Source organism: Macrobrachium rosenbergii, chromosome 57 (assembly GCF_040412425.1).
Source record: "Macrobrachium rosenbergii isolate ZJJX-2024 chromosome 57, ASM4041242v1, whole genome shotgun sequence".
NCBI lineage: Eukaryota > Metazoa > Arthropoda > Malacostraca > Decapoda > Palaemonidae > Macrobrachium > Macrobrachium rosenbergii.
The window spans coordinates 1,275,001-1,289,371 of NC_089797.1; the positions used below are offsets into that span (position 1 = coordinate 1,275,001).

At 38.0% G+C, this 14,371-nt stretch overlaps 1 long non-coding RNA gene across 1 annotated transcript; it reads left to right on the forward strand.

The window, feature by feature from the left end:
- Positions 1–4,431: 4,431 nt before the first annotated feature.
- Positions 4,432–13,999, forward strand: LOC136837113 (uncharacterized). Its single transcript, XR_010852590.1, has 4 exons — positions 4,432–4,572; positions 8,139–8,238; positions 8,514–8,634; positions 11,132–13,999. It is a non-coding gene; the product is annotated as an uncharacterized lncRNA (long non-coding RNA).
- The last annotated feature ends 372 nt before the right edge of the window (positions 14,000–14,371 follow it).

The window sequence follows — 14,371 nt, forward strand, 5'->3', positions numbered from 1 at the left end:
TGAATGAAATGAAAGTCACGGTACATTTATACGTGATGAATTGCTATTTGTGTTATTTATGATATATTCTCGTGTGTGTGTGTGTGTGTGTGTTTTAATATGCATTGTGTATGCCAGGTCAAATGCACGTTTAGAGTTGAGACGGCAATTGCATTGAAAACCTCTTGATATTTTTACAAGTCAGCTAAAGCGGGCATTTTTTATTTTGAAATACTGAGACCATGTGTATGTTAGAAAGCTTATAGTATTTTGAAAATCAACTAAAGCTAGATTTCAAATTTTTATTTTTTTATTTTGAAATATTATTTTGTTTATTGTGGAGAGAAAAATCACGAGAAAATGGTCATTGCTCTTAGGATAAGATTGAGGAAGAGTGAAAATAGAGGCCACTTCCCCCCCCTGCTTCCCCTGCACTCTGCTTCCCCCTCCCCCCCTCCTTCCCCCCTCCCCTCTGCTTCCCCTGCTCACTGCTTCCCCTCCCCTCTGCTTCCCCTCCCCTGCTTCCCCCCCCCCTGCTTCCCCCTCCCCCTACTTCCCCTCCCCCTCCCCTCCCCTACTTCCCCTCCCCCTCCCTCCCCTGCTTCCCCCTCCCCTTCCCCTCTCCCCTCTGCTTCCCCTGCTCACTGCTTCCCCCTCCCCTCTGCTTCCCTGCTCACTGCTTCCCCCTCCCCTCTGCTTCCCCCTCCCCTGCTTCCCCCCTCCCCCTCCCCTGCTTCCCCCTCCTCTGCTTCTCTTCCCATTAATTCCCCCTCCACTGCTTACCTCCCCCTTTCCAACCCCGCTTTTCCCTTCCCCTGCTTTCCCTTCCGCTCTGCTTCCCCTCCCCTACTTCCCCTTCCCCTGCCTCCCCTCCTCTTCTTTCCATTCCCTGCTTCCCCCTCCCCTGCTTTCCTCTTCCTCTACTTCCCCCTCCCTGCTTCCGTCCAGTCACCCTCTTTTATCCTGCTTCCATCCAGCTACCCCTTCCCCCCTTCTTCCCCCTTCCCTTGCCTCTCCCTCCCCATGCTTTCCCATCTCCCCTGCTTCTTCTTCTAACCGCCCCCTTCAAAAAAGCAAGAAAGGACCGGGCAATCTGAGACAGGTTCTCCGGAATCTCACGAAAAATCCAAATGGATATTTTTGGTTACAGAAAATTCCTTCGCTCAGGAATCTCAGTCAGCTTAGGAACCTCGACAATGGAAGGATCTTTCTGGAATAACTTCGCTTGATTCCCTCTGGGAATAGGATTTGTGTTCAAATGGAAAGTTTATTTATTTGTGCATTTAAAGTTTATTTATTTTTTGTGTATTTATTTAAGACTGTTATCATCATTACTTTAACTGCTTTTGTTGGCTGAGATTATTGTTACTTATTTGAGTAGGAATAAGATTGAAGCCAGTGCTTTGCCAAGCGCTAGGGCCTACGAGGTCATCCAGGTCTCAAAGGAAGATTGAAAGTAAAGGAGGTTTGAAAGGTGTAACAGGAGGAAAACCTCACAGTTGCAGTACAAAAAAAAAAAAAACTGTTAGGAGAGGGTGGACAGAACGGAGGTTCAGTAAAAGGAGTGAAAGGTTGCAGCTAGGGGCCGAAGTTAGGGTCGCTGCAAGGAACCTTAAGTATCGCCTACAGTGCACCACGTGTACGAATAAGTGTATGTATCCTAAAGACATATATACAACATTCTTCGAGGTATAGGTGCCATAATAACACCTGCTTTTGCAGTGAAGTTATAAAGAAAAAACAAAAGTAAGAATAAGAATCTACAAAAACTTCGACAAGCGCCTCTGGCAACTGCCTCGAGGGACGGCTCAGGATTTAAATGCCCAGAGCGGGACCTTTAAACGCGGAGAGTGAAGTCTTTCAATTGCGTTTTCTGTTTTGGCGGGTTATTTTAGGGGTAACTAAGCCAAAAGAATTTTTACTTCCTTTTTTATCTCGTATGCGTTGGGAAATAATAAGTTTGATTATTGAGTGGAAAGTATGCTTTGATTTTAACAATTTCCTTTAGCAATGGCACTGATGGAGTTTAGATAATGTTAAAAGGCTTATTTTAGTTACGGTAGGCCTACAGGATACGTAACTGTGGATCTTAATATAGAATTTACAAAGTTATTGCTGCCTCAAAACTGTATTGCCAATCGTGCACCATTAGTCGAAACTGTAGAATGGCTTATAAGAAAAACATATTCAGTTTAAATGCTTCAAAGACGCTCTTCAAATCGTCTGGAAGGGTACTGCTTTCTGCTCGCTCCATGGCGTAACTGCAAATGCTGGCTCGATCCTTCCCCGTGGTGAACTGTAAGCATTACTAAAGGGTATTTGCAAGGTCCCGTCGTTCCCTAGCTGCACTCACTTTTAAGTCTTTCACTTTACCTCCATTCCCAATTCCTCTCTTCAATCTTACTGCTGCCCAGCCAGTCCAACTGAGAGCTAACGGCTAAAAGTATTTCCAGCGCTTGGCTTTGTAGACTAAAATTTCTATAAATCAGTCGATGTTTGGTCCTTGTCGACTGCTTCCAAATTCTTGTTGTCTCTTCGTTGTTGCCCCTGACACAAAATCTTTAGCCAGAAGGGCCTCCTTTGGTGCAGTACCAGAATCTGTGCCTGAATCTTTTTCCATCAGTTGTTCGTATTTCATCTTTCTTCTGTCTTGAGCATTTCCGAGACACTCAGTTAGGCCGAAGTATGACTGTAGCTTGTAAATTATGTTAGGCATTTTTTTTTGTAATGAAGGTTTTTATCATTTACGATAAAAGGGAATTTTATCTCACACATCGGATATACATATATATATATATACACCCCACAGACACACACACACACACACACACACACACACACACACACACACTTTCATGCATATATATATATATATATATATATATATATATATATATATATATATATATATATATATATATATAATTATATTTCATCGTCATTTGCATGAAAGTAATTTTACACTTAAAGTCTAAATAATTGTAGGAACAAAGTAAATTATCTCCCAAAACCTTCAAGATAAAAGAATAAAAAATAAAAAAATAAAAATTAAAAAGGCAATTTAGTTATCACCGTCAATTTTATTACCAATTGAAAAGAAATTTATTATTTTTCACTTACAACCTCAATAAGTATAAGAAAAATAATTCATTTTTCTCAGTAAACTCTCCGACATAAAAAAAACAATAAACATCCTGAAAAAACAAGTCCTTCTCTCAAGCATGAAACTCCTTTTATGAGACGAAAAACCAGACACTTTCCTTCTCATAGTTGACAAACGAGGCCCAAGAGATGAAGGAAAAACCACTGGTACTGTGCCAACACACTGGAAAAAATTCGGAAAAATTTTCTTAATGTGGGTATGCTCGGTCTTGTGAGGTTTTTTATTTTTGCATTTCAGGAGATCGCAGTGGTATGTATTTGGTGGGGGGAAAATATTCTATGTGGGATAGAAGGATTATCACCTTTTTGCATAGTTTTTTTTCTTGTGGAGCTGTAATTATAGAGCATGCGTTACTGTGAGGTTGACAATATATATATATATATATATATATATATATATATATATATATATATATATATATATATATATATATATATATATATATATATATATATATATATTAATATATATAGTATATATATGTATATATATATATATATATATATATATATATATATATATATATAATATATATAATCATGTGTGTGTATGTGACTATGTGCTTCTGTTATTGTACACGACAAACAGCACTGTTCATGCTCCCAAGCAAACTAAGGTTAAATATTTGACCGCTTACATCCAACGGCTGGAAGTTTCCAGCAGGGAAGGGAGAATGCAGAAATGTCAGGAGACGGGAACAAATGGCTCTTTTACCCGGAGGAAGTTGGATAATCCCGAATGAGTAATGGCGGACCAGAGTTCCAAAATCAGTGGAAATAAATCTTTCTCGTTGGCGATTGTCGCGTTTATTGATGGAGGTGTCTTGAGCTGAGCCAATGGAAAGCAACGAAAAATGGAAACATAATGATGATTGGAGAAACAAATCCGCAGTAATGGATGGGTACGAATGTATTTGAGAATGATGCCAAGCAGAGAGTTTTCGAGGTTCCGTACGATTCCTTTTTTCGGTTGAATTGAATATGAAATTTAGGTCAAAGGCCAACCGCTGGGACCTATAAGTTCATTCAGGGCTGAAAGGAAAATTGAGAGTAAAAGGTTTGAAAGGCGTAACAGGAAGAAAACCTCGCAGTTGCACTATGAATCAATTGTTTGAGGAGGGTCCTCCCCTCGAGGGGAATGATGAGCTGAAAGTCGCCATTAAAAATAACAAATATGTGTACATGCTTTTATATAAATAATGAAAACTAAGAAGTAACTAATAAAGAGAAGAAAAAATTAAAAAGAAATAAACAGAGGAAGAACCAAAATCCCCGACTGGGAACTCCGAGTCCGATCTTCTCTTGTTTACAAACTGGATTTCAGCCTTCAACCTCGAACCCTTCTGGCGACTTCAGCGTAGAAACCGCCACGTAACTTAATGTTATTTGTTATTTACGTGTGAAGGAAGGTGTTTTGTTATTTTACGAACGGTGAGTCATAATCACGGCAGTTTGTTACAGTATTTAATGGTAGGGTTTGTCCAGAAACATGAATAATAAAGCGAAAAGAACCTTTTAAAGGGTGTCTGTGTGCTAAGGTACCAACCGGCTGACTAGGTTATGGCCCGGGAGATTTGGAAGTTCGTGGATAGTAATCATTATCGGAAACATCAGCTTCTAATTACAGTCTCCCTGGGTTTATTTAGAAGTAGGAGTGTCTAATTATCTGCAGTTAATTCACATACGACGTTAACTTAGGATAGCCTAACTTCCTTCATGCCAGTAGCCTAGGAAGTTTCTGTAATGTCAAATTATTATTATTATTATTATTATTATTATTATTATTATTATTATTATTATTATTATTTATTATTATTATTATTATTATTGTTGTAAAAGTGTGTTATTAATTGTTCTGTGAAATTAGTGACATTTCTCACAAAACTTGACATTGAATAGTCATAGTAAAAGGTGTTAGGTAAGAGTGGACCAGTGCTGAGAAATGTCACAGTAAAGGGCTGGGTAAGTTTTTTCTTATGTAAAACTCCAGCCAGCCATTTCGGAAGGTTCCAGTTAGCCACCTTTTTGCACCAAAAAAAACCATTTTGGGTTTTTCATTCAAAATGGCTAGGAAATGACAGGGCACTGAAAGAACCTGAAAATACCAACGTGACGTAACCTAGGGGTGTTTACTGGTTACAATTTTGCCGTGTTAGCTATGGGGCTCTCCAGCCGGTACTGTGTTACCTTATAAGTCGTAATTTGATTAATTATTTTCTCTGTTATTAAGCATTTGCACCGGAACAGGGTAGGAAGGATAAAGGTCATGTATTGAGAAGAAAGTTTTCGTTTTGATGAGTTTTATCCAAGAAAAATATAGTTGTAATGTGAGAGGAGGTGGCTGGAGTCTTCCTTCTCCTCCCATATACCAGGTGTCTGCCGACAAAAAATAACCAAGTTATTTAGGCTAAAACCTGCAGCTATTTGTGAACGGGTACTTAAAGTTTGCAGGAATAGCGGTTATAAAAATTAATAAACATAAGAGACGTTCAAATCACAAATTAAAATTGGAAAATAATACTTTTCAAGTCGAAAATGCGATAATGGTTTAAAGTGACATTTTACCCATTTTTACGCTTTTTTTTACCTACATGGACTAGCCCTTGGTTATTTTTCGGAAGACTGAGCTATTCTCAGCCACCTCCCAGGACCCAGATTCCCAACATTACAGCGACAAAATATTATATTCTTTTTTGGATAGAAAAAAACTGCCATAACCCTATTTTGGCATCTTAGGCAACTTGCCAAACTTTATTATTATTTTGTAAAAGTGTGTTATTAATTCTTCTGTGAAATTAGTGACATTTCTGACAAAAACATTGAATATTCTAGCAAAGCCATTAAACTCTAGAATGGCTGGCAGTTTGTAAAAAAAAATGGGTAAAAATGGGGTTTTGTTCTCATTTTCCATTAATTTGGTCCCATTTTAATTTGTGATTTGAGTCTAATAGTGAGTAGCCCAGTTGAAGTAATAGCTTAGCCTGAGAGGTAAGAGGTGATTAAGGATGAGGGAAAAGTTGATAATGCAGTGTTCAGAGTGGAGGAATATGTAGGATACATCCTCTTGTGTTGCATCAGAATATTAAATTGTAAGTGGACGAAACAATAGTAACGTTTTTGCAAATACTGGAAATGGATAGAAAGTTATTTTGCCCGTGAATGGACTCTTTCCAAAACAAGGCTTCAGATTTTGCAACAAATTATGCTGTCTTTATTCCTTAACCAGCATAATTATACTGGTTGTAAGATGATGTCCATGTGTTTAATACTACTGCATGCCTGCACACTGAACACAAAGCCTTGAGGATTGTGTGATAAAAATATATCAATAAAAACTCCTTACAAGGCCATATTAATAAGTCAGTATCACAGTGGAGCTTTATATATATGTTCCCAGCATTCAATTCGGAAATCGCTAAGGATTTTTCCTTTAATATATTTTTGCTTTGTAAAGCTTGTAGAAATGTTTGGTATTCTTTAATTTGGCTAGTTAGCTGAGGTAAAAACATGATTACATAACTAGTTTGTCTGTGAATTTTTAAGTACTCTCAACAGCAGGTTAGGTTAGGGTAGGTTATTAAATCATGGACTGCACTTATGCAGTTGACATATCACAGAAACTGTATTGTTAAGGTCTCTGCATTATATTTAATTGAAGTTAACAATAATCTAGTGGTTGATGTAATATTTGATATGTTTTGTGAAGGGTGTTAGTAACTGTGACACCTTCTGTGGCAGATTTGCAGTGCCAAAATTTGTTGTCTAATAATAAGTCTGATCCCTAAATAGTTACAATAGCCTTTGTACCAGAACCAACAGATTCTTGTTTTTGTATCATGTTCACGAGTATAGGCTACCAACGGCTTTGCAAGATGAGGACTGGGTGTGCGTTGCAACACATTTATTGCTGAGAGAGAATAACTTGTAAACTTGGAAAGGGCTCCTGCAGTAGGTGAAGGCAAACTTCACTTTGAAAGTAAAGGTTCTGTCTGAAGTGAAGTTGATGGCTGTGTTTTGTAATGGACAAAGGAAGTTAGGGAGTATTTGGATCAAAACTTCTTTGTATTATAAATGTCCTAGTTGAGGAAACGTGGGGGGAGGGCAGATGGCCATATCATGTGGTTCTCTGCCTATCTGGTGTCCTTGCAACATCCATCAGGGCTTTATTCCCACGATGCAGCCCTAGGATCAGTGATAAGCTTTAGGTGCATCCTATCTAGTTTCGCCTTTCTGGAGACTTGTCTATACATTTCATGATCCAAAATGTTTTGGTTGTATCTTGGTAATTCAGAAATTGGTTCGGATAATGTTGTGCATGCTGTCACAGAGGCTTGTACTCTATTGTCAAGGAATATAAGATGTATATATGCTTTAAGGTCGATATACTATAAATTTACATAGGGAATTAATCAGACTCTAACAGATGATTTTCCTGGTTTATGGAGGAAGACACAAAGGATAGCATTGTACTGTGTAGAATTATGATGTGCAGTACAACATTATACTACAGTATACAAAAAGGCTGCATAAAGATAATTTTGTCATTTTGAAGTAAAGGGGAAGGGATGGTTAGCAATGGTGTTTGGAATCTGGTAGATAGCTATTTACAGTGTGCCTTGCCTGGCACACTGTAAATGGTACTGAAGACTGGATTGCTCCTTCATAGGCCCCAGCTTTGTTGCTTTTAATCTTGTACCTGTTGTTCGTTCCCATTGGGTCTTCCCACCAATAAGCTGTCCAACTTCTTTGGCTCTACCCTGTTCCTGTTCCAGTTTGCATTCCAAAACGCATCCTTTGAAGGAGTCTCACGAGTCTCAAAATGTGACTCTGTGGTCTTGGTGAACTATTATGATTCTTTATACATAGTTAATTGCTCAGGATTCAGATATAGATTACAAACTGAACTGAAACCATTATTTTCTGCAGTTGATTTTGAAGGTTACTGTGGTTTGGACTTTATTTGAAGGTGCCTGAAGGTTTCTACTTTTTCATTTCAGGTTTGGTGTGTCCTGTGAGAGCACATTGACTGTAGGGTCATAGACTCCAATTGTTTATACGCGTGGAGGTTTTACTGACAGAATATACAGCTGTTTCAAAGTGAGTACAGGTGGCATTGTGTTCAAAATTAACATATTGCTTCGAAGTGCACTTTTGCCTTTTGAATAGTTAGGGATTTGAAAAGTCTTGGTGTTTGAGTGAGACCAGATTGCAAATTTTTTCTACAGTTTTGTTGATTATTATTTAATCGCTTGTGTAGGATTTGGCTGTAGATTGAGCTAAAATCTTTATTCTCTGTGGTTTATTTTCAATGTTACTCTGGTGTGCATTTCAGTTGAAGGTGACAAAGTTTCTACTTTTTTTTTTTATTTCAGGCCTACCCTCAAGTCGTCACTCTTTGGGGTTGATTCAAGCATGCCTCCCCTTGTAGAAGCTCTTGTTTCCAGAGTCTTCAAGATGTCATCACTGGATTCAGCCTTATTTACTAAATCTCAGGTAAATGTATGCATGTTTGTGGTACAGATTGCTATGGAAGAAGCCTGTAATCTGTCTGATGTAGTATTGAAGTTATTCTCTTGTGAACACTTTTCTCAGGGAAGATTTTTGGAAGCAATATGGTGTCACATTCTTGCACAAATTATAAAAATTTACTGTATAATCAGATACCTTACTTGACCAGACAGAGTTCTGGCTGGAGACACACTTGAGTTAAAAGGAAAGGATTTTACATATTAGGCAAAAGCATATTGACAGTTTGGGGAGTGTTCATTGATTTGTAGAAAACTGGACCTGTGAAAAGTTACCATTGTGGGGAAAAGTTGATGGGCCTGAATGAAGCTGTTATGGTGATAATACCTTTTGTATACTACAAATTTCTAGTTTGTCCCTTGGTTTGAACATGTTGAGTTTAGGTACATGGCCTGTGTAGGTGCCATGATCAGAAACTGGTCTGGTCTCAAACTCAGGTGTAGGCAGCTGGTTTCAGAGGCTCCTGGTTTTCAAGTGTTGATCTTAGGAGCTCCTGGTTTTCTAATATTTGTGAATGCCCCAGTCTTTTGGGGACCTTAAATTATTGGGGAATTTCAAATTCAAGAAGGCAGGCACCCCTAACCCATGGAAATTTGGAGGGGTAAGTGGTGTTGTATCTGAAGTTTCTTAGTTGATGCAAGCTATTTATTCTGGCTCATTCAGAATTCCAAAAGTGACCAATAGAAGAGAGGATTTGCATTTTAAGTCTAGACTTGTCATATCTGGTGGTGTAGCTGGATAATGTTTTCAAACCTTTGCTACTTGTAGTCTTTACAAGGGACAAGTTTATTGGCCTTGAGAATAAACTACAATATGCTGTATAGATTATACAACGTGTTCATTTCTGTAATATGTTGTATATTGTGTCGTCGGTAACTAGGAGTGGTCAGCATCCCCTACTGTCATTGATTTGGTGCATTGTGAGAGCAGTTATCCATGCTTTTATTTCTGAATGTTTTGTTAAGTAGGTTGTTGCATTTAGTGTCCTCATGTTGGTTGGTTACTGCATAACCATGTTCTCAAACCTTGGAGTTTGCAGTAACCTGTGTACTATAGCCTTCCACAACAGTAAATTGAAGTTCTTGTCAGGGTGTGGCCAGGTGCTATACTTGTAAAGTGTGTTAGAGAGGAAAGTTAGAATTCAGGCATGAGAGGGCACCCTCATCTCATCCTGTATATGTTTGGTGTGTAGACAGAGTTTAGGAGTAAATGCTTGAAATATGAAATAGGTGACCCAGAACAGACAGGTCTTACCCACTGCTAATTTTTGCATAGCAGGTTTTGACTAGCCTTTCAAGATATTGGTTTTTCACCCTTTAACTTGCTCTAGTGTATAAAGAATATGATTGTTTTTCAACCCATGAAACTGAATTTTACCTTGTGTTCATAGAACCTAATTTCTGTGGGTAAATTTAAGTGTTACATATTTTTTTATTGTGCATTAAAATGTCTCAATCAACTCCTGATGTTTGGAATTGTGTACTCTATACAATACCTTTTGGTGACACCAGGTAATACCTAGTCAGATATGAGATGGTCACTGACCATTCAAACTATGTAGTACACTTACAGTATCTCAGACCACTGTGTAATGTTTGGGACTAGGGTAACTAACTGCTGCACACAAGAAAATCAAATGATACAGTGCAACGTTGAGGTTACCCTTTTGCACTTTTTAGAGAAGTTGAGAATCGGCACCAGCCGTAGACATTACCACACACTTTGGTGACACTGTACGCCTTTGAGCATTGCTTTTCATTGTCTGTTCTGTAGTTGCTCTTGGTTTCTCCATCAGTGCTAACTGGAAGGAAATTCTTCTTTATGGTTATATGAAAGGTACTGACTTTTTATTGTCCACAGACCACGCCCAAACTGTTCAAGTCATCTGCACTTGAAAATAAAACAAGGTCTTGTAACAAATCGAGATGAATTAATGTTCAAATGTCTGTATATGTTTTTGTAACTTCTGTATTATAAATATAAATTCATTCATGGCTGTTTTCTGTTAGAAAGAAAATGCAGCAGTACAGTATTTTGGAACACTGAGCCCACAAACCCTTCAGGTAGTTTATGCCAAAATGAGATTGAGAATACATATCAAAGCACCTCTACCATTAGGGACTGTGTAATCACTCTTACAAGAAAAAACTGTATGTAGTTCTCTTTTAAATTGAAGCAAACAGCTGACTGCTTCATTTTGGATATTAAGCAGGACAATAACAAGAGGTTTGTGTATTCTATGAATGGATCAAACTTGTTCTTTTTTGTGTTAAGTGATGTCTTTATACTATCTTATACGCAGGAAGATTTTTGGTCAAATATTCACAGTATATTAAGGATTAAAAGTTCTGGTTAGAACATAAGTTATTAAGGCAAGGGTATGTTAGAGTACTGCTTTATTTTGTTGTATGAAAAAGTGTCCACGCTAAAACTGTGACTTTATAGTTGTCATTTTTCATTACAGGTTACTGTTCACAGTTATCACCCAGCAGCAACCTTCAAGTCATAAATGAGTACATGAATGAGACCATTGAGTCACACTACTAGATTCTTTGGACTCTCAGTGAACATCCCTGAGGGGTTTATTCTGGAGTAAGAATTATAAATGGAAATATTTACAGTGAGAAAAGATGAGTGAACTGATGAAGCGCACGACACGGAGAGATGCATCTGGGGCTAATGGGACACCAAAGGCAGTCTTTAGAACCATCTTGTGTTGCATGTGGGCCCAGAGTATACAGTACCTCCAGCTTGGATTTACTCCTGGTCAATTATAAGATAATGAGTCTGTGTAGCCTATAAATGATTAATTCAAAGTCATCTCCATACTTTATGTAGTTGTATGTAATTTTCCACACTTGAGGTTAGACCTCTGAAGTTTCCACCATCATGTTATACCAAGTGTACTTTCTCCCTGAATTTCCTTGTGGTTTCAGACCATGCCTTACCCTTACCTTCCTTTTCCATAATCCTCAAATTAGTTTTGCTTGTTTTGGTTCTCAGTCCTCAGCTCATCATGCCAGTCTTTCATCTTTCCAAACAACATTGCAAGATCTCAATCTGATTTTGTCAACACCAAGTCATTTGCATGCAGAAGTGCCCAGGGGATTTCCTCTATTCATTTTTGTGTAACGTCTTCTGTGTCTGGGATTAACAGTTTCTGCCACAGTATTTACCCAAGTTCTCTTATCATGATAAGGCTAGCTACCACTTAGTAAGTCCTTCTTGTGCCCTTTACCTTTGCAGTGCCCCTTCTAATTGAATGTCTGGGTACTCTGTTCAGTGCTTTCTCGAGATACTCTGCTTGCCTTTTCTTGCGCGATTCTTCTTATATAGTTGTTAATTTTAAACAGATTTTTAAAAACTTTTCTTCCACCGGCCATACTTTAATAAACCGTGTTTGAGCAGTCTTCCCCTCAGTATTTTGTTCACTGTAGTAAGTGGCATTAACTTGTATATAGTTCTTGGTAGTCTCTCGATCATTCTTCTGGTCCCATCTCTTCTTTAATTCTGCCTTCAAGTACCTTGCACTGCTTCCTTTGTGTCGTACCTGTTTACATTTACATACCTCATATGTATTTGTAGATATATACCTGTTAGTATGTATGGTTTTTCCATTGTGTCTATTTCACATAGATTATTTAATCTTGCTGGTTGATGGCCTTTCAGACTTGTTCTAAATGCATGAGATATTTGCCAATTTTGAAAGGGCATTTATTTCATGTACTTTTGTTCAGTTCATTAATGATTAATTATTAATTCTCTTGATTTATTTACATGTGTCTTTTTATTCTGTTTATCCCCTTTCACAACTCATTCATGTTTTTTTTTACTGTTACGCCATTCCAAACACGTTCTTTCTCTGATTCCGTATCCACCATAGCATCATCTTCTTGAGCCACCTGTCTCTGAACATCCCTTCTCCTGTCACAGGCTTTGCTGTCCTCTACTGCCTCTCCTTCTTTAGGATTTGCTATCCTCTCCTGCCTCCTCTTCAGGATTTGAAGTCTATTCTCGTGTCTGGATCTGAACCTAAGCCTTTATCAAAGAATGCTTGAGGTTACCCAGGTCATGAGTTCCTATGGTACTTCGTTCTTTCTTGGTTAGCAAGAGTGTATGCTGTTTTTTTTTTTTTTTATCTGTGACACTCCTTGGAGGCCACCAATTACTCTCGCTTGTTACTTTTCAACTTGGCCATGTTCAATTTTAAATTTTCTTTTTAGACATTTATTGTACGTTGTACAGTCTTCTATCATTCTCAGGGATTGCGTAGCCTTACCATTTTTAAGGTAGACAAATGGGCCTCATCTGTAGGGCTTCAGTTCCCTGTCATAGAAACTGAAGCCAGTTATAATTTATAAGACTGTTCAATTCATAATTTTGTTAGAATCCTCAGCAGTTTTAAACATCTATTTATACACATTTAAAGAACTGCAGTTAATGAAATAACATTTAAATTTCGAGTTGAATGGTTTGTGTTGGTGGTTTGCCTAATCTGCATCAGAGTAGTATAAGTTGTCAAGATTTAAGAATGTATCCTCAGGCAAGCTTGTGAGGGAGATCCAGCAATGTGACTGTGGTCTTGCTAAAATAATGAACTACATCAGAATTGTCAAGGTGCTTTATCGTATATATTTGTGACAGAATAACTCTCTCAATTTTTTTGTAATTTTATTTTGAGGAGCATATTTTTCATTTTAGTATTTTCATTTGTAACAATATGTTGCATTGGTTTTGGCACCAGTTCCACTTTTTCTTTTGAAGTTCAAGGAAGGATTAAGGGTATAGTTTATTTTTCACTGCTTAATTGCAATTCAAAACAGTCACCCTGACTGTTTTTTGTGGAATTTTAAGATTATTTCTTTGAGAGGCAGCAAATTGATCAGCTTTTCTCTGTTAAAATGTTGTCTTTGTTTAATATTTGCTTTTGTTTATTCATAGCCCATTACTTTGACTTACACTAATCCACTGTAGGAGGAAGAAAGAAAACACCAGGCCCCAGCAGTAGCTGACTTGTGTGTGCAAGGTCCTCATCATGAGGTACATTTTTACGTCAGTGTTTGCATGTCTCAGTTGACTGGCAACTGCTCTGGTGTTTTGCTTCGTGACTCAAGATGCTACAGTTATTAGGTATCCTTGTGGCTAGCTTTTTCAATCACCTTGAGCAGATCTAGTTTCCATCTTCCTAAGAAGTTTTCATCTTGGAAGAAGTCTCTGTAGGGGTTAGTGCCATTAGTGCATCTCACATGGTACACTGTAGGCATTAGTTTAGGTTCTTCGCAACGTCCCTTCACCCCCAAGTTTCAACACCTTCCGTTCCTTTTACTGTACCTCCGTTCATATGCTCTTTCTTCCATCTTACTTTTCACCCTCATTGTGCAACTGCGAGGTTTAGCTCCTGTTGCACCTTGAACAACTTTTCGCTCTTGATTTGCACTGTGCATGAATCAGACTAGGCAGAGGTATTAGGCAAAATAATTTTGCTTCTATATAGACCCCAGTGCTTTTAGCCTTCCACTGGAACTGATTCTTTGCTTAAACTGAGTTATTTGTGCATCCCTTGATATATTTTGCTCTTTTGGTGGTCCATTCACTCTTTGCAACAATTATCATCTCTCACTTGAAAAGAGATCCTTTAGATCTGTGATAGGTAAATTGTGATTCAGTATTTCTGTTAAACTGCATTGTAATAATCGTAATAGGA